Source organism: Lemur catta, chromosome 24, assembly GCF_020740605.2.
Source record: "Lemur catta isolate mLemCat1 chromosome 24, mLemCat1.pri, whole genome shotgun sequence".
Classification (NCBI taxonomy): Eukaryota; Metazoa; Chordata; class Mammalia; order Primates; family Lemuridae; genus Lemur; species Lemur catta.
In genome coordinates, this window is record NC_059151.1 from 2,065,621 (window position 1) to 2,086,394 (window position 20,774).

Below are 20,774 nucleotides of genomic sequence, written 5' to 3' on the forward strand. Positions count from 1 at the left end.
CAGGGAGGAGGAGGTCATTAATTTCATCCGAGGGCCGGGAAGGCTCTGCAGAGGAGGCAGCCCTGCTGCAGGGCTTCTAGAACTTGCGCGGGAATCAGGACCACCTGCAGGGGCTGTGCAAACACAGACTGCTGGCCCTACCCTTGAACTTCTGCCACAGCAGGTGTAGGGGGGGGCCCTAGAGTTTGCATTTCCAGCAAGTTCCCAGGGTGACGCTGCTGGCCTGGGGGCCGCACTTTGAGAACCGCAGCTCTGGCGCGGGAAGGTGGGGAAGGGGACAGCGAGCGCCCCAAACGCAGCGGGGGCACGAAAGTCACTCACAAACGCTTCTGCTCCCCCCAGCCCCGTCCCAACCCCTCCTCCCCCTTACTGTGTCTGCCTGTCCCCCGTCTGGGATAAACCCACTTTGACGGCGGCGTCTCCGATGCACAGAGGAGGAGGGAGGGGAGCACGCGGAGCCGCTCCCGCGGGGGGGGGAGCTGCGGTGACAGCGGGCTCCGTGGGACCGAAGGACGGACGGAGCCGGGCGAACATCGTGACCAGGGGGCAGTGCGGGAAGGGCGGCTGGAAAAGCCCTCGTGGAAGCCGGGGAAGGGAGGACAGACTACTGTCGTGCGCGGCAAGGGAAGCAAAGCTGCGAGACAAAGAGGCGGTCGGCAACGAGACACGCCCCGCGAGCTCGGCAAGGACCAGCCCGGGGAGGGGCCCGCCGGACCCCGCAACTCGGACACGGGTCGCCGGTGACATTGGCAGGACGGGTCTGAGCAGGGCTCTGGGTCCACAGCCAGACGACGACTGAGCGGAGGAAGAAATGGGAGGAGCTTTGGCTGCGAACAGACGGAGTTCAGGGAAGAGCTGGGAGCACAGGGCTGTTTGCTGAAGCAGCAACAACACGGAGCGATGGGTTCGCCAAGGCCCAGGCCGAGAGGCCGGTGAGACTCCCAGAGTGTGAGCAGGACGAGGACGAGGTAACACGTCTGCTCATCACACCCGCAGACTTGCAATAAAAATGACACTGCTGGTGAGAACGCGCAAACCTGTCTGCATCTGTCGCATAGCCACGAAGATCCAGCCCAGGCCACACTCGGGGATAAATCGGTGGTTTTAGGTATTTTTATTAGAGTAGAGAAAGAAAGGAGGGAAGGAAGGAAAAAAGATGCATTCTCGTCATGGATTTAGAACAAAAAAACACATAAGGAAGCTATGAGGGGGAGAAAAGTAAAAGCAACAGTCAACGAATTAAAAAAAAAAAAAGAGCAAAATTCACATAAATGAATCCTACAGCTACTTCTTAAACCACTGCCTCCAACCACAGAAAACTGACATATCACATGTCTTAAAAAATATGGCACAGTTGTGTTAGAAAGTATCCACAATCTATATTTGTGCTGATTGGGGGGTGTGTATATAGGTACACACATGCATCTACAACTATATATATATATATATATATATGTATATATATATATAAACTTTATTTTTTTGAGACAGGGGCTCGCTCTGCCGCCCGAGCTAGAGTGCAGTGGCATCATCATAGCTCACCATAAATGGAAAAGCTAATTCTAATGCTAAATAAATTATTCTAGAATATGGAAAAATATGGGAAGATACCCAACCATTTTTGAAGACAGATTACTTCTGGTGCCAAAAACTGATAAGCACATCTCCAAAAAAAGAAAACTATGGGCTAATTTTATTTCTGAGTAAAAATAAAAGATATCAACTCTCATAGTTTTGAAGTGAGGCAGTTTTACAATTCTTTACCAGATTTTTAATTTTTTTTTTTTTTTACATATCCACAGTCTATGCCTTTAAACAAACAAACAACAAAAACAAGACATCGATTATTACTGTCCTTGTATCTTGTGGGTAGTTTTATCTGTCGGTACTTCGGAAACACCTCTTTTGGCTCCATGATCTCAGTATATGGATTGTTCATCAGGGAGCCTCCCCAAAACACGCCAGTAAATACTGTGATAATATTTCTAAAGGACCATAGTTTAAGGAGTACTTAGCCAAATTTGCAAAAAACAGGGAAGACTTTAAGTCCAAAGCACATTCAGACTCTGAATGAGTTATAAAGTCACAGAAACGTTCTCTGATCAATTAAAGAATGTAAATCAGGAAAAAAGTTCCCTATCGGCACAGGTTTCGATACCAACAAATCTGGTTTGTTTGAGAAGACCATCTGGAACTTTCACATTACTGAATTTAGTTACATATTCAAAACCTAAGTTGGTGCCTTACCCCTAATCCCCTTGAAAACCTTGGTTTTGGCAAGGGTAGTTCTGCCAGGCAAGCTACTTTTTAGAACTGGAACTGTCACAGTTAGTGAGAAATTGCTATTCTAAGGAATGAAATCATAACACATAAGAAGAATAAGCCACCACAACTGAGTATGAGTTACTTCAGAATGGTGAGGATGGGTCAGGAATTTCATTAACATATGCATTTTTTTAAGAAAGGAAAATATCGCTTATATATTCAAAAGGTATTGAGAAAGATTCTACACACATTATTGTTTTTAAAAAGCAACTTTAAGAAGATTGGGAATAGAAAGCTATTTCCTTGACATAATTTTTAAAAAGATCTATCCAAAACAGCCAGAGACTGGGTGTGGTGGCTCACACCTATAATCCCAGCACTTTGGGCAGCTAAGGCAGGAGGATTGCTTGAGGCCAGGAGTTTGAGACCAGCCTGAGCACAAAGCAAGGTCCCCATCTCTACAAAAAGTTTAGAAATTAGCCAGGTGTATTGGTGTGCACCTGTAGTCCCAGCTACTCAGGAGGCTGAGGCAGGAGGATCGCTTGAGCCCAGGAGTTTGAGGCTGCAATGAGCTATGATCGTGGCACTACACTCCAGCCTGGGCGACAGAGTGAGACCTTGTCTCTTAAAAAAAATAAATAAAATGAATAGCCAGTACCATTCTTAACTGTGAAACCATATAGACATATTCCCTTTAAAGGGAGGAATAAATTAAGCGTGGATTCTGTCAGTGTTTATTCAGCAATGTCCTGGAAGTTTTGGACAATATGGTGACACATAAACTAGAAATAATAGGTATGATACTATAAAGCAAAAGGCCAAAATCATGTTTCCAGGTGATAGGCTTGTTTACCAAGCACACCTTCATCTCATACTTGCAAAAGGTTTAAATGAAAATCTATTAGATTTAACAAGAGAGCTGAGCAAAGTGGCTGGATACAAAACAAACATCAAAAAATCAGTAGCTTTCCTGGGCACTAGCAGTAACAATTACAAGATATAACAGAAAAAAAGAACCTGTTCCCAACGTGCAAGATGAAACACATGGAAGGAGAACTTTGCTAAGAGATAAAAAGACAACCCAGAGAAGTGAAAAGACAGTAAAAAGTTGTCAGTTCCGCACAAATCACAGCAGTTTATCTCTAAATGAGGTCTGGGGATCACTGTCTCAAAAATCCCCTCAGTTGCTTATTAGAATGCGGATTTCTGGGCTTCAGCTCAGCTTGCAGAATCAGAAGGGAGGGAGGGTAAGTTTTCAAGAAACTTCTTTTCTTAACACGCTCCCCAGGTGATTCTAACACACACTGAAGTTTAGAAACCACAGATTTATGTCAGTTTCATAAAATTCCAACTTCATCGGGAATGAGAGCAATGAAGGAGGCTGCCCTAACATAGCATGTTAAATATATCATCCACTAAACATAAAGGGTATCAGAAACATCAGTCATAAAAATAATGTAGTCTTGTACAAAAATCAACAAATCAATAGCACAGAATAAATAGTCCCAAGACAAACTCCTACGTAAGTCACAGAAGTACAATTGTTTCTCTGTCAATTACTGCATCACCGGAAAACTGCTATATCCTTTTTCACTCAGCGTGGAGAATTTGTTTGGAATGTCTGATGCCACGTGGTTGTCTTAGTCTGTTTTCTGCTGTTATAACAGAATTCCACAAACTGGGTAATTTATAAAGCATAGAAGTGTATGTATACGCTGGGCACGGTGGCTCACGCCCGTAATCCCAGCACTTTGGGAGGCCGAGGAGGGAGGATGGCTTGAGGCCAGGAGTTTGAGACCAGCCTGAGCAACGTAGCAAGTCCCTGTCTCTTAAAAACAAAAATAAAAACAAAAAACCAACAGCAGCAACAAAAGTAAATATTGATACATTTGCCCACATAAGACTAAACTTCTGTAAAATTAAAAGGTGGGAAAATACTTGTAAGAAATATGTATTTCTACTCACACAAAATAGTAAGTGTAGTGGGTTTAACTGTACTAGGAGAAAAATAAACTATAACCTAAGAGAGTTTATCCCAGAAAATATATAGCTATTATTATTATCAACATATTACAGTACATAATGAGTCGAAGAGACGCCTTAGGGTAAACTCAAAGGATGTTGAAAAGACATCTGATAAAATTCAGTGCTCATGCTTTACAAAATATCTAGGAAAACTAGGAATTGAAGGATTCAGTAATGAGTCTCTCTCTCTCTCAAACCATCAGCCAGTATCATTCTTTGGTGTGAAAGGAGAGCTTTCCTGGTAAGCAAAGCTGGAATAAATGACTGCTATTGCCATGAGTAATGACACTGTTTTGGCAGTTTCTAACCAATCAACAAGATAAGAGACAGAAAAAAAGGAGTCTAGTTATTACAAATAGAAAAACGGAATTATTATCTGCAACAATAAGACCAGAGAATTGATCAAAATATTATTGGAATTAATGAGTGTTCATATAATGAGTTAGATAAAAGATGAAAAGCCAAACAGCTTTTAATTATACAGAAAAAAAGGAAACAGATTTATAATAGCAACAAAACCCATAAAATACCGAGGACTATCTGTAATAAGAAATGCGCATGAACAAGCCCCACAAAACTCTACTAAGAGACACAGAAACTTAAATAAATGTTCCTGGAGGGTAAATTAGAATCCTGCAAAGAAAGCCACTCTTGCCAAATTAATTTAGAGATATGACAGAATTCAATAGGATAACTTAAGGAGATTCATTTGGAATTTGATAGTGTTTCTAACATTCACCTGGAATAAGGAACTGTGGAAACACACACCTTCATATCTGAGTCCCTTTTTAAAATCTACTTAATAATCTTGCAGAAAGTTAGTTTTATTTGGAGATTCACAAAATAAGTCATTCAATGTCTCCACCTTGTTCTTTGAATTAGCATTTTATTACTTGGGAGGCTTCAAAACTGAGGGGTGTTTTCTTAAAAAAGTTTTGCTTTATTTTCCCCTTGAGCATTAATATTATTGTTTGCACTTTATTTCTTTTCATCCTGGCTAATTTCCTTTAGGGAAATGTGAATCCCTGCAAAGCTTTATAGTTATTTAAAAGAAGGACCCATTGAAACCTTTTAATTTACATAGTAAAGTACATTTCCAGCCTGGCAGCGGTGGCTCATGTCTGCAATCCTAGCACTCTGGGAGGCTGAGGCGGGAGGATCACTTGAGACCAGGAGTTCAAGACCAGCCTGGGTTAAGGGAGATCTCGTCTCTACAAAAAAGTAAAAAAAAATTTTTTTTGTAGAGACGAGGTCCATTTTTATACTGACACAAAGATAGGCTGATTTGTTGTTGTGTGCTGTTTGTTACTGACAAATAAAAATTTTATGTATTTATGGTATACAATGTTTTGATATATATGTATACATTGTGGAATAGCTAAATCAAACTAATTAATATATGCATTACCTCACATACTTATTTTTCTGTGATGAGAACACTTAAAATCTACTCTCTCAGCAACTTTCAAGTATACATTATATTGTTACTAACTCTAGTCACTATGTTGTATTATATGATAGATCCTCCCAAACTTATTCCTCCAACACAGGTTGATTTGAATCCCAGCTCTGTCTCTTTACCAGGTGTCTGACTTTAGGCAATTTATTTAATCGAGGTGCATTCCAATTTATTTATTTTTGAAAAGTAGATTCATGTACCTACCTCAAATATTTGTCATGAGGATGCAGTCACGTAATTATTACCTGTGCTTGGTGCACACTCTTAGGTTATTAAGTATGAAATGTACGATTTCCTTAAGTACTAAGTTTGACAGTTGATATCTCTGATATTTCACTTTGACACTTCTTGTTTTATTTTTGTTGTGAGGGTACAACCTCATTCTTTCAAACAAATGGTTTGCCTTGTGATGATCTTTCAAAATTTTTTTAGAGCAATTTTTGTGAAACCATGGATGAGTCAAAAATTCGTGTTATTTTCAAATATGAGTTCTGTCATGGAACCAACACAGCACAGACAGCTCAAAATATCAACGAAGTGTTTGGGAAGGATGTGGCTAATGAACACACAGTAACGTCAATGTTTGAGAAGTTCCATTCTGGTGAGTTTAATCTTGGAAATGAGCCACGTGGGCGACTTGAGACCAAGATGGATAATGATGAGCTGAAAGCTGTAGTGGAAGCAAATCCATCTCAACCTAAGCGGGAATTAGCTGCAAGGTTTTATGTTACTATTCCAATGACATTGGACCATTTGAAACAAATTGGTAAAGAAGCTGGATAGATAGGTTCCACATGAATTAAACAAGCATCAGAAGAGAAATTGTCTCAAAGCTTGCCTTTCTTTGCTGTCACAACATAAAAGTGAACCATTTCTACGCCATATTGTTATGTATGATGGAAAATGGATTCCTTTGGATAATCTCAAGCGTTTGGCACAATGGTTGGATGAAGTGCTGAAACACAGTCCAAAACCAAATATTCATCATAAAAAGCTAATGGTGCCTGGTGGTCCAGCGCTGGTATTATCCACTACAGCTTCATGAAACTTGGTCAACAGATTACAGCAGATGTCTACTGCAACCAGTAGACAAAATGATGAGGATGCTTGCGATTAAGCAGCCGAGACTGGTCAATAGAGACAGGCCAGTCTTCTTGCAAGACAACGCTCCACCATGTCGCACAAACACCACTCAAACTACAGAGGTTGGACTTGGAAACTCTGTCATCCACCGTATTCACCAGACCTTGCACCAACTGACTTCTTCCAGGCTTTGGACCACTTCTTGCAAGGAAAAATATTCAATTCTCAACAAGCTGTTGAAAATGCCTTTTGCAATTTCATTGCCACTCACTCTCCAGGCTTCTTCACTGCTGCATAAGCAAGCTACTGTTCAGATGGCAAAGCTGTGTCGATAGTTTAGGTGCACACTTTGATTAATAGTACTGCTTCTTGTTTGAGATATGATAAACTACACTCTTGATTGGAAATCAGACATTTCATATTTAATAACCTAATAGAAGCTTGGTAAGTATGATTTATTATAAGTTATATACTTCCTAAGCTTCTATTTCTTTCTCTACATTTCCCAAAACAATTTGCTTATGTAATATTTAGCCCTTATTTGATTCAATCTCATAACATGCTTAGATCATAGTTAGTTGCCCACACGTGTGTCCGCTATGCTAGAGACACCAGGTGATGTTTCCTTCACCCGCACGTCTGCACAGCTCCTTGTCCAAAGCTCTCCTCATTTCAGACGCCCATTGACGTGAAAGAAAAGAAGAAAGAGGAACAGAGAGGGAGAAAGGAAAGGAAGAGGACTGTGACTATAATAATGCTATGTTTGCACTCTATTTTATTTCATTATATTTTTTTTGTTTTTGTTTTTGTTTTTTTTTTTTGAGACATAGTCACGCTCTGTCACCTGGGCTAGAGTGCCGTGGCGTCAGCCTAGCTCACAGCAACCTCAAACTCCTGGGCTTAAGCGATCCTCCTGCCTCAGCCTCCCAGGTAGCTGGGACTACAGGCATGTGACACCATGACCAGCTAATTTTTTTTCTTGAGTAGCTGGGACTACAGGCATGTGCCACCACGACCAGCTCATTATTTTTCTATATATATTTTTAGCTGTCCAGATCATTTCTTTCTATTTTATCATTTCTTTCTATTTTTAGTAGAGACGAGGTATCGCTCTTGCTCAGGCTGGTCTCGAACTCCTGACCTCGAGCGATCCTCCCACCTCAGCCTCCCAGAGTGCTGAGATTACAGGCATGAGCCACCGCGCCCGGCCTCATTGTGTCTTAAATGTAATAAAATCTGAGTTTCTTAGAAGATGTGCTGAATTAGTACAGAGAGGTGAATGGACACGTACAAATCAGACTAAATCAGCGAGGGGCCAAAAACAAACCACAACCCAATTTCTGCGCATTTATTGCATTCCCGCAACATACTGAAATGACCGTGGGGTTCTGGCTCTTAATTCAACAGTGATCGTCTACCTACCCATAGTTGACAGTGAAGATACCTTGATAGACTAAAACAGCTGAAGTCTCACGTATTTTGAAAAATGAAGCAATACAGACTTACGGTTCTGTAATAGTAATAGTAGCCCTGCCTTGCTCTGCAATATTATTGTGTTTTACCACACGGGGTCCGGACTCCAGGGCTGTATTTATGTGCAGCGGGGTGGAATCACAGCCACCAAAAGAGAAAATTCTTTATCTATTTATTCTTTACTTATACATACAGAACAAGTGCAATTTTCATACATGTCTAACTGCTATGCTTATTAATTTTAATATTATCAAGTTCACAGTCTGAGTCTTTAATGAGAAGACATTGATTAAAAAAAAATAGCATCTAATAAAGCCCTCCATGAACTACAATCAAATGCAAAGACATAGGAAGAAGCGAGTGAGTGTTCAGGAAAAGGTAGGGTTTATGAAAAAGGTGGGCTGCAAAACAATGGGCAGATGTAAATAAACAACTGGCCAGGGAGGGCATTTCGGTGTGGGGACCGTGGAACTGAAAGGGAGAAGACGGGACGAGGCTCGGGAGAGTGGACAGCAAAAGTCTTCACACGAGAGAAGAACCGGATGAAACGTGTGGGCAGGTAAAATGGGTTCAGATCACACCTGGCCTTGAACACCACGACCAGCAGCCTGGATGTGGGTCTGTGAATGAGAAGAGGGTCAGGAGGGCTCCCGGGCAGCGAGAAGCCCTAAGAAAGGGAAGTGCGGGGACCAGGACACGAGGCAGCCGGCGCTACCCGTGAGGCCCCAGCGGCCCAGAGGCAGGAGGCTGGAAACCAGCGTGGAAACCCCGGCAGTGTCTGCACACAGGAAATCACAATCACTTATCGTCATCTTAGAGAGTCCTTTCTTTCTTTGTCTAATGTCTTCTAGGGTGACAAATACAGAGTTAATTCTAAATAGCAAGCGGCAGAACAAGAGAGCAGACAGCAGCTCCGGGCCGGGGCAGTTCCAGCCCTGGCCTTCCTGGAACCGCACACTTTCCAGCACCGTGATCAGCGTCATTAAGCAGATCCAGGCGAAAGACGCACTAGCTGGGCTGCAAAAAATGTGAAAAAGAAAGGAACGGCCACTAGTTAAGAGGGGAAAAGACACAGTACTGACAGGACTTCACTATGTGTCCGATGGCAAGACACTGTGGACTGAATATTACCTTTACATAAATAGCACTTTGCAAACCCTTTCACGCGTGCTGTACCAGCGACTGGTGCGTGTATAGCACTTACTGCGTGCCGGGCTCAACTAACACTCACAACCACCCTGGCAGGTAGTGCTATCATCCGCTCTTACAGACGCACAAAGGTAATAACCTGCCCCGTGTCACACAGCCAGGAATGCTCGAGCCAGGACTGGGCCCAGGGAGGGACCCCAGGACCTGTGCGTTTCACACTGCACTCTGCTGCTGCTCCGCCTGCCTGCTCTTCAAAGCAGCCTATGGGGCAGGTAAGGCGAATCTTACTATTTGTTCTTACCTGCCAGGACCCGTCCCATGTATTGGGTGCCCAATGACGGATGGGCCACAACCCCTATTCTCAAGTACTTGGACAGACAAGAATATCCACATTTCATGCATGAAAAATGGAAACTCTAAGCTTAAGTAAATAACTTAACCAGGCACACACCCAATAGAGAGGGCAACCAGGTCTGGACTTAAATGCTGATGTTATATCTGCGAATCTAATGCTTATTCCAAGTAATAATAAGCAACTTCTTTTTCTGGCCTACTCTACAAAAACAAAAGAAAACAATTATTTCAAAACCCTAACTATCTAGTTTAGACAAACTTCTACAAAAAGAGCCGGATCTTGCAAGACGAAAACATCAAACTGATGCAAAGAGCACAGGCTGCCCATGCCAATATGGCACATACTGGTTCCACAGTTGAAAAACGCACCATTTCAAACATGAAGTGTCCTGTCACCAATAACTATTTTTCCTGAAGTTATTTCAGACGCTTGGGGTAAACCTCTCATCTGGGGCACTTCTGTCAAGGAAAACTCCTGTGGGCTGAGAAGCTAAGGATCACCCCAATCGGTATCCTCAAGCACACGTACCATCCACCACACCAACGTCCTTATTCACCCATTTCTGCTCTGTCTTCCTCACCTATTTTATTCACTGCTCTATTGCCAGCACTGAGATCATGTCTGCACATAATAATGCCTCAATAAATCATGCTTGAATGAATGAATGAGTAGAGTGAATAAGTGATAAAGGCCAATCAGGACAAGGATATGCGTGAGGTTTGTTAACAGAGCAGGGAGAGTCTTCCTCGGGAGGGAGCTGTCTCATGGTGCTCAGTCTTAGGGGGACAGAAAATGCCAGCCAGGCCTCGACCCAGTCTGTATCTGCTCTTTCTCTTCGCTGTCCCCTTCTTCGAATGACCATTCCTTCTGCTCCCGTAAGACTCAGCTTGGGGGTCACCACCTCCGGGAGGTCCAGCTGATGTCTCTCCCCTCATCCAGGGCAGCTGCCACCTCCTGGTAGCCTGGGGTTCTCTATCATTGTGCTTACTTCCCCCGTCCTACGGTCACTGTGCACATGTCGCCTCCCCACTGCGCCGGACAAATGCAGCGATCTCAGCTGCACAGGAGCACCCTGCTGTGGTTTGCACACGTGACGCCTGCAGAGCCCATGCCGAAATCGGATTCCCAGTGTTGGAGGTGGAGCCCACGGGAGGTGTTGGGTGATGGGGGCGGATCCCCTCATGGGCGGCCTGGCGCCATCCTCAAGGCAACGAGTGAGTTTGCAGAGTGAGTTTGCACTCTGTCAGTTCCGTTAGACAGAGCTGCTTGTTCAAAGGGGCCTGGAACTTCCCTGCCCTCTCTCCTGGCTTCCTCTCCCAGCAGGTGTGCGCACCTTCCCCTTCTGCCGCGAGCGCCCACGGCCCGAGCCCTCACCAGCCGCAGGTGCTGGCACTGTGCTGCCCGCGCAGCCTGCAGAGCCGTCAGCCAAACAAACCTCTTTTCTTTATAAATTAGTCAGCCTCAGATATTCCTTTATAGAAACACAAAAATGGACTAAGATACACTCCATAAATGTCTTTTGGATATATAAATGGAAAGCACTGAACATGCGAGTTGGAAGAGCCTGTATTTTTCCTTCTTTGAAGCTCACCCCTGTCATATACAAACCTACACTTTGGCCCCACTGAGCAAGTGGGCCCTGTTTCTTTTTCTTTTTCTTTTTGAGACAAAGTCTTGCTCTGTTGCCCTGGCTCGAGTGCCGTGGCGTCAGCCTCGCTCACAGCAACCTCCAACTCCTCGGCTCAAGCGATCCTCCTGCCTCAGCCTCCCGAGTAGCTGGGACTACAGGCATGCGCCACCATGCCCGGCTAATTTTTTCTATGTATTTTTAGTTGGCCAGCTAAGTTCTTTCTATTTTTAGTAGAGATGTTGTCTCGCTCTTGCTCAGGCTGGTCTCGAACTCCTGAGCTCAGATGATCCTCCCGCCTCGGCCTCCCAGAGTGCTGGGATGACAGGTGTGAGCCCCCGTGCCCGAGTGGGCCCTGTTTCTACGGCAACAGGTGGGAAAACAGCTCAGTCCCCAACACCGAAGATAAGCCAGAGTTTTCCTCTTTAAAATACGCTAGGGGTCCACTGGCCTTGACGTGTCTACCTCCCTGCCCATCTGCCCGTAAGCACACCTGAGGTGCCACGACAGAACACGGAAGGACATGGGCTGCCGTGCCGGCCTGTGACGTCACCCAGTCAGTAGAGCATGACGGAATCACAGAACATGTCTAGTGTCTGGGCCCCACACCCAGACATTCGGATTTAACAGATCTGGGGTACACCTGGAGTCTGACAGCTCTTCAGGCGGTTGTATTGCGTAGCCAGGGTTGGGAACCTCTGCCCCCTGGCTCGCCTGCGCTTTCCTCCTGGCTTGTGGTGCTGTCCAAGGTAGCAGCTCATCAAGAACTCCGTCACTCCAGTGGCAGCCCAAGCCGGCCACGGGCAAGGGTCAGTGGTCTGTCTGAACAACCCAGCGGAGGGGGCTGTACCTTAGGACAGCGTAAGAAGCCACATCACACAGGTAATTGGACTAGAGGAAACCACACTTTCATATTCAATCCAAAACTGTGCTGTCCAGTAGCCACACAAGGCTACTAAAATCTGATTTAATCAAAATTGAAAATTCAGTCCATAACAGGATAGATATTAATAGATATTGTCACCTTGATGGGCCAGATGGTCACCGTCCCAGTTACTTAACTCTTTGGTGGCAACACAAACGCAGTCACAAGTAACATGTAAGCAACGGGTGTGGCTGTGTCCCAACAAAACGTCACTTGCAAAACAGTTTGCTAACCCCAGCCCTTCAAGGCTCGAAGACAAAACAAAAATTACCTAATATGATTTCTACACACAAGGAGACAACAATTTAATTGGAAAGACAAGGTAAATACGCAACCAGCAAGCAAACCAGGAGCCGGGTGAAACCAAAGTGAGCCTTAAGGCACAACATCAGAGTTGTGTTACGTCTGCCTGGACAAACATGTTGAGAACTCACGTAAAATAGTCACAGACCAAAAGTGGAATGGAGTCTCCTCCTTCTGTGATGGCTGTGGTCACGCTAAGCCTCTAAGAGATAAATTATGTGAATTCCAAAGGATTTTTCTAGCCTTAGACACTCAATAGGGAAATAGTTATTATCCAGAACAATCAATCCCAAACAAACACAGCTACGAATAAGAAGGAAAAAAAGTCACCCTGAGCCAGGGACCATGCTAGAGACTTCACAAATATTGTCAAATAGCTAACAAAAAGCACCATTTCTGAACTGCTATGTTTATGGCTCTGTAAGGGGACATTCCCTTGTTCAGTGGCCTGATCTTAAAAGGCCATCGTGTGCCACTATTTGATCAGAACTGTATCCTTTCTGCAAATCAGTTAATGGGAAATTTCTGTCCTCATTTCATATTCATACATATACAATTGAAATTTGGGTACAAATGACAACCTATTCCTTTTCATATACGTCAGTTTTTATACCACGTATAAACTGAAATTAAAATACAGAAACACCAATCAAAATGTCATAGAAAAGATCATCAGCTTCCTCAAGAACAATTCTATTAGCTGCTAAAATTACAGGGGGATAAATATGGTTCTTGTGAACACTGTGCTGTCATTGAGAACACAGGAAAAATTTTCAAAATGCCACACTTTTGAAGTCTAGGGTATATGGGAACATGATACCACAAAGGAAGAAAAACTGTTTCTCAAAAGTTAATACTGCCGCTACTACATATAGATATATTTTAGTTGTTTGTGTTTCCATATAAATACACTTTAAGTTTCAGTGAAAACTAGAATGTAGAAATTCCAGGAGATATATTTCCATTAAAAAACTCCAGGATGATTACATTACAGAATTCCCTCTAATTTCAATTTACAAATACTCCAAGTCCAGTAAAAATATTTCTATGTGGATTGCTTTACAATGGTATCAACATTTTTTAATTAACACCCTATTCATTTATAAATCAATAGAATGAAAATAATTTGGAAGACTATTAACCAGCACAGTTAAAAAAATAAAACACCCATTTTAGCTGCAAAGTTTTAATTTATGCTTTAGAAATTCCAATTATTTCCATTTAAAATATTTCTTTGGCAGCTAAGTCATCATAAGTGTAAAAAAATCAGAAATCAACTTTGTTAAATAAATGAAAAGTCTATTTTTGGAGACATTTATGTTTGTATTCGGTTATCATTATAATTCATTATATTAGTAATTGTTTCAGAGTTAAATAATACCATTTTAACCGCAGGCCAAATTTCCCCTACTGCCATAGTTAAACACGATTACTTCTTAAGCTTTGTCTACACTTGTCTAAAAGCACTACCCAACTTTCAAGGTTTTTTCAAAGATAGAGTCCGGGTCACTGTCCTCAGAGATGGAAGATTCTGGAGCCTTGAACAAAATCTGAACAGCTTAAGGATTTTTAGTGTGTTAGGCACAGCTTTTGTACTTTTTTAAGAAGAAAAGCAAGCATGATGGCAAGCTGTCGCCTCTTTTATTTTACCTGACAAAGTCTATGGACAAGTGATAGCTTATACTGAGTCTGACCTTTAAAGGAAACTGAAATCTACTTCCAAAATGAAATTAGTTTTACTTTCTAGATTGCACTGGAAAAAAAAAATTTCTAGCCTCACTTTTGAGACACCTCCTTTTCTATGAAATTCTTAAAAACAACACTGTTTCCCATTTATAGTATTAAACATATGTCATTTTAGGCAGGAAGTGATTCTGAAAAGACAATTTAGGCTGTGGTGAACAGTGGGGGGTTTACGAGATGAACATATCTAGACCATTGGCCACTATTTGCTCCAAACCAGTATGCAGAAGTTAGGAAGTGGTTAGGAGGAAGACGGCTCTGCAGACGGAATCTGTACACAGTCACTGGCACATTCTCGTTGCCCTGGGCACCAGGCTGCCTTTCCAAGGGCATTAACCTTCAGAGACCACGGGCTGGCAGCAGTGAGGTCTCTTCTTGCCTAAATGTGCGATGACCCCCCTCTCACTTATCGGGCCTCCTCTTACACAGAAAATCACTGCTGTCAGCTTATTTCTGCACCTGTGCAATGTTGCACAATGTTTGAGCCTCACAGGTCTGTAGATGTCCATGTATGTATCGACAGCACACTGTAACACGGGATGTGAGGCAGTGGTGCGTGTGGGCTGTCACCAGGCTGCCCAGGTTCAGATTCTGTTTCTGCTACTTCCTGGGATGTGGGCACTGTGGGATGATGGCAGTACCGACATCAAAGGACCAGGAGACACAAGACAATCCGTGTGAGCACTCGGCACGGAGCACTCGATGATGTTACTCCTTATGACTGGCTATTAGGTATGTCTTACATCAGTGCTTTCCAGAGCGGTCTCAAGCCTAGTTTCATAGGCAATATTTTACATCACGATCCAGTATACACATCTACACTTACACAATCGTAACACAAATAATGCACATGCATATCTAATGCTTGCTGTGCACACGCTGGGCAGCGCAGAGTCAGGATTGGAACCCAGTGGTCCCGTTTCTCTAGCGCTCTTGGCCACTACACTCCACTGCCTTCCGGCCTTGCACTTGCCACACACGGAGGAACCAAAAGTCTCATCACACACTGGTAACCCTCACCAACAAGGATGCACAGTGACCGCTTCCGTTCTATTATACATTCTGTTAAATTAAGAAAAATGCCCATCCTAACCTGTTACATTGATTTCATGACCCCAGACATGCAGTTTGAAGAATACCATAATAAGTGTTGCATGAAAATCTTTCGGAAAAGACTAGCAACAATAAAAAAGTTAAATAAGTATATGTACCTCATCTCAGAGGCTTTACCATGCTATTGTGCATTGTAAATCTCCAAACAAAAAAAAAAATTACATGAAACATTTCCTAAATTTACTCAAGCATCCTGTTACCTTGTGGGATGGATACTCATTTGGGAAATGTCATTCTTGGGTGTTAATACCTTCAGGACAGAGACAAAGTTGATCTGCTAATTCCCACAGGCTGGGCTGAATGAGAGGATCCGGGTTTGGAACCCAAGGGAAAGAAACCAGACAAGAGGGCCCAACAGGGGCAGAGGCTTCGTGGCTCCTGCAGCTAGGGGTATCCACTGGTCAGACTTTTTCACAGGGTCTCTGTGACTGGCATCAAGGGAGAAGGGGACAGTTGTGCATCACTACCTACTTCCTACCTTTCTCCCAATCTTCCCACTTCCCCCCCCCTTGAAAAATGGAAAAGTGCAGAAACCAACTCTAAAAACAAATCATCTACAATGTACAAAAGAGCAAATAATGCTCAAATGCATGGACACAGACACATGGGACCAAGCATCTGAACAACTAGGTGATGCTTCTTTTTGGGGCTAGCAGACACGTGGAAATCACAAAGGGAAACTGTTTTTAGCGCCGAGTTGGACTCCAGCAGAAAGCACCTTCTTCACAGCAATAGCACAAGTGCTTTTGCATAGCAACAGCACTGCAGAGTCAAATCTTAATTCTCATCTCAATCAGTGCCAATGCCCACCTTCTAATTAAGGGATAACTGCCATCCAGTGCTACATCTCTAGGAAATGGGTGGAGACAATTTAGAGCTGAGCTGTCCAGTATGATAGCCACTAGCCCTGTGTGGCTATTTAAATTAGTTAAAGCTAAAGAAAATTTAAAATTCAGTTCCTCAGTTTCACTAGCCACATTTCAAGTGCTCAACACCCACATGTGGCTCATGGCTGCAGACTGGGCAGATTATAGAAGATGCCCAGTAACGCAAAAAGTTCTCCTGGACAGCACTGATTTAGAAAAGGCTATTTCTAGATGCTAAAAAAGAAACTGTTCATTTCTCACTTGGTAAAAGAATTCTAAGCCCTACCTACCAGAGCTGGCTTGGCTCAGAATAGTGTTGGGCTGAATTTGCAGGCTGCTGCCAAAGATTCTACTATTATCTCAAAATATCGTTCCAACTGTTCTATCTAAAATCTCTTTGCATTATGACTTTCCATTGCCACGAGTTATCTTTCAAAATCCAAACATACCAGCCAATGATATTTGGCGATAACAATAACTTCTTAACGTTCCAATAATTTATGAGCTAGTTTGAAAGTGCTCAGAGCAACTTATGAAAAAAATATAAGGATACCTGGCATCCTCAGCTCCAAGAATTAAAGTTTATATTAAAGTAGGGACACACTTCTGTTGTTACCCTTAGGAAAAAGGAAATATTCTAGACACACCTGGGTCTAGTCCTGACCTTTTCACGAACTTAGACCCACATTCAGTAACACTTGGACCTTGTATCATGTTTTGGGAATTTTAGCACATGTCTCATTTGACCCTTGCAAGAACCTAATTACACTGAGCGCTGTAGATGCATCTCCGGGAAAGGGGAGACTGACAGGTAATACATTATCTTGTCAGTGTTTGTCTTGCTTAATTGGTTACTGAACTGATCCCAAATGGCCAGATTACAGTGAAACCAAATGGCTAAGACTGCAGGGGCCAGCTAGCTTTTCCTCCCTCTCGGCTCCAGGCGGCCCTGCTAATCTGGCCACTGTACTGCAGAGGTATGGGTCACCAGGAAACAAAGCAGGAGGACAGACAAGAGTGTGAAGCAAAGTCCCTTCCCTCTTGACAATCACAAAGCAGGTAAAGTGAACACAAAAAACCCCGCAAGGTCACTGTGAACATGATTGTGGTGGTTCTGTAACAAAGGCTAAATACAAGGCATTATTATGTTCACACACACACACACACACACACACACACACACACAACTGCTCCATAGAGCAAACTATCTCCCCACTAAAGCAACATGTAAAAGGCATTTGGTGAGAAACACACGCATTAAGCAATTGCTATGAAGACATTTTAATGCCGATTTAAATACTCCAAACAGATTGCACTCAGCAAATGGCAGCTTATGATAAACATACATTTTTCAACTACTTGAACATGCTTGCCCAATGTCACAACATTTATCAACGAGTCATTATTGTTAGCAAAACTTCTCTACCCTTTTATTTACCATGTCCAGTTTATGAGCTTCCAACTTGGGGGGCGTGCAAAACATTTATTCAATAATGTATAAACAAAGAACACACCATTAAAATTCCTATGCTTCTGCCTTGAAGATTAAACTCACATTTCTAGTTCATTAAGAGATGACAGCTATAATCTTGGAAACGTGACGTCTCTAGGACACATAAGAAAAAGTTTGGGATTTAATGCGTGAGCGCTGAGACTGTAAAATTCTTTGATCTGCAAATATCATATACATGGGGCCTAACAATTTTTCCTGGAAATAGGAAACTTTAAGTAGGTCAACTTATTAACTGCCACCATGGAGTTTATACATCCACAGTCGACTATCCTTTTGATGCACTACAGCCCAGAGTGGAGCTGCAGCCGTGCACTAGTAAAATCTGTCTTTAATCCAAGCAAAAAGTGAAGCAGCAGAGACTAATACTGCCGTTCAGGCTTTGTGGCTGTAATAGATGCAAGAGCTGTTTTGTTTGGTTTTGTTTTGCAACATGTCATTAGTCTCTGTGGTTCCCAAACAGGACCGCGCGTGGGGAGAGGGGCTTCCACCCCACCAGGGCGACGTTCTCACGTTCAGTCCCAATCCCGGCCCAGCTGGAATAAACCTGATAAAAGCACCAGGGCAGTGTCTGGGCTATGACAAAGCGCTGTGAGAGGCAGGGGTCAGCAGAGCAAAGGGATGAGTAGAGAGGGAGGAAATACGAATTCAGAGTGGGAAAACCCTCTCGTTCTGCATCTGGTTCATTAAAGAAGTGGGAAACCGCTCAGCAAGGGCTCTCCCCGTCACCCCAAGCCCGTCGCTTTGTCACTGCAATGCTCGGCCACCCACCCCCGTGGCCTGCCCCGAACCCGAAAACCCCCTTTTCCCCCCGAGAGCGCGCGGGGGGCGGGAGGCGGTGCACGGGCCGCAGGTCGGCGTCCCCTTCCCGGTCGCCAGAGTCCCCAGCCCGCCCGGCTCGGCCGAACCAAAGCGCACGGAGAGCGGCGCGGCGACCGCGGGGTCAAACCTGGGGCCGCCCCTCACCGGGTCCTCCGGGTGACAGGAGGGGGGCGGCGCGGGCGGGGACGCCTGTGCGCGGGGACGCGGCGTTCGGGGACCGCTCGGGAGCGCGCGCCCGCACAGGGCTCCGGCGTCCGGCCCGCGCCCTGGCGCCCCGCGGAGGGGCCGGGGCCGAGCGGGGGAGGGGGCGCCGCGCCTACCTGCTCCGGTGCGGCGGGGCCGCGGTCGCCTGGCGGGGCCGTGACCGGCGGGGTGGCGGGGTGGCGGGTGGTGGCGGGTGGCGGGGTGGCGGGTGGCGGTGTGGCGGGTGGCGGCGGCGGCGGCCGCGGCGGGGAGCGCGCTTCCTTCAGGAAGGGGTGGGATCTGCCCGCCCGGCGCCCGCCCGCCGCGCCGCGGCCCGCCCCGGCTGTGGGGTCCCCGCCCCGGCTGTGGGGTCCCCGCCCCGGCCGGCTGTGGGGTCCCCGGTCCTGCCCGGCTATGGGGTCCCCGCCCCGGCCGGCTGTGGGGTCCCCGGTCCTGCCCGGCTATGGGGTCCCCGCCCCGGCCGGCTGTGGGGTCCCCGCCCCGGCCGGCTGTGGGGTCCCCGGTCCTGCCCGGCTGTGGGGTCCCCGCCCCGGCTGTGGGGTCCCCGCCCCGGCTGTGGGGTCCCCGCCCCGGCCGGCTGTGGGGTCCCCGGTCCTGCCCGGCTATGGGGTCCCCGCCCCGGCCGGCTGTGGGGTCCCCGCCCCGGCCGGCTGTGGGGTCCCCGGTCCTGCCCGGCTGTGGGGTCCCCGCCCCGGCTGTGGGGTCCCCGCCCCGGCTGTGGGGTCCCCGCCCCGGCCGGCTGTGGGGTCCCCGGTCCGGCCCGGCTGTGGGGTCCCCGCCCCGGCTGTGGGGTCCCCGCCCCGGCTGGCTGTGGGGTCCCCGGTCCGGCCCGGCTGTGGGGTCCCCGCCCCGGCTGTGGGGTCCCCGCCCCGGCTGGCTGTGGGGTCCCCGCCCCGCCCCGGCCGGCTGTGGGGTCCCCGCCCCGGCTGTGGGGTCCCCGCCCCGGCTGGCTGTGGGGTCCCCGCCCCGCCCCGGCCGGCTGTGGGGTCCCCGCCCCGGCTGTGGGGTCCCCGCCCCGGCCGGCTGTGGGGTCCCCGGCCGGCTGTGGGGTCCCCGGCCCGGCTGTGGGGTCCCCGGTCCTGCCCGGCTGTGGGGTCCCCGGCCCGGCTGTGGGGTCCCCGGCCGGCTGTGGGGTCCCCGGTCCTGCCCGGCTGTGGGGTCCCCGGTCCTGCCCGGCTGTGGGGTCCCCGGCCCGGCTGTGGGGTCCCCGGCCCGGCTGTGGGGTCCCCGCCCCCCGGGCCCCGCCAGTCACCGCGCTCGGGGCCGGCGGGGACCGCGAGCCGCTGGCTCCCAAAGCCTCCGGCGCCGCTCGCCCGGCCCAAGGGAGGACGGGCCCCTCCGCCCCGCGGTCATCTGTCCCCGACCGTGGGGACCCCCCGGCCGGCTCCCTGCCGTCCGCGCACCCAGGGTCTCCGCACGGAGCCGCCGAGAGCCATCTTCCCGCCCCGCCGTCCCGCCGCTTCCCCTCAGGCCGCCGAGCGGCGCGGAGCCAACCTGCGACCCGGCGACAGCGCCGCTTCCCCCCGGGCCCGCCCGGGTCCCTCGCAAACCTGTTTCCGTCGGCATTTGAGCAGCCGCCGCGACCCCAGCCCCCGGCCGCCCGCGAGGCCCCGGCGCCACGGCAGTGACCCCTAGCGGCGTCGCGGCCGATGCCATTGTCGCCGCACGAGGCCCGTCCCCTCGGGTCCCGGCCCCCCACGGCGGGCTCTTTCCTCAGCGGCCTTAGTCCGCCCGACCTGTTTTCTTTTGGGGGCTTCCGTCCCCCACACCCTCCTCCCACAAACTGCTACTTCTCCAAGCGCGGGTTTCGAAGCATCTTCTCCAATTAGTCACCTTCCACCATTCGACGTTC

The 20,774-nt window shown here is 47.0% G+C and overlaps 1 protein-coding gene across 2 annotated transcripts in view; it reads right to left on the reverse strand.

The window, feature by feature from the left end:
- Window positions 1–20,529, reverse strand: part of TMEM150C (transmembrane protein 150C) — a 50,303-nt gene extending 29,774 nt beyond the window's left edge. Inside the window, exon 1 of one of the 2 annotated variants that reach the window (XM_045536931.1) lies at window positions 20,473–20,529. The gene's annotated coding sequence lies outside the window, so the exon portion shown is untranslated. Of the gene's footprint in view, window positions 1–19,038; window positions 19,094–20,472 lie in introns of those variants that run through there. The other variant, XM_045536930.1, reaches the window with a different exon arrangement.
- Between the last annotated feature and the right edge of the window lie 245 nt (window positions 20,530–20,774).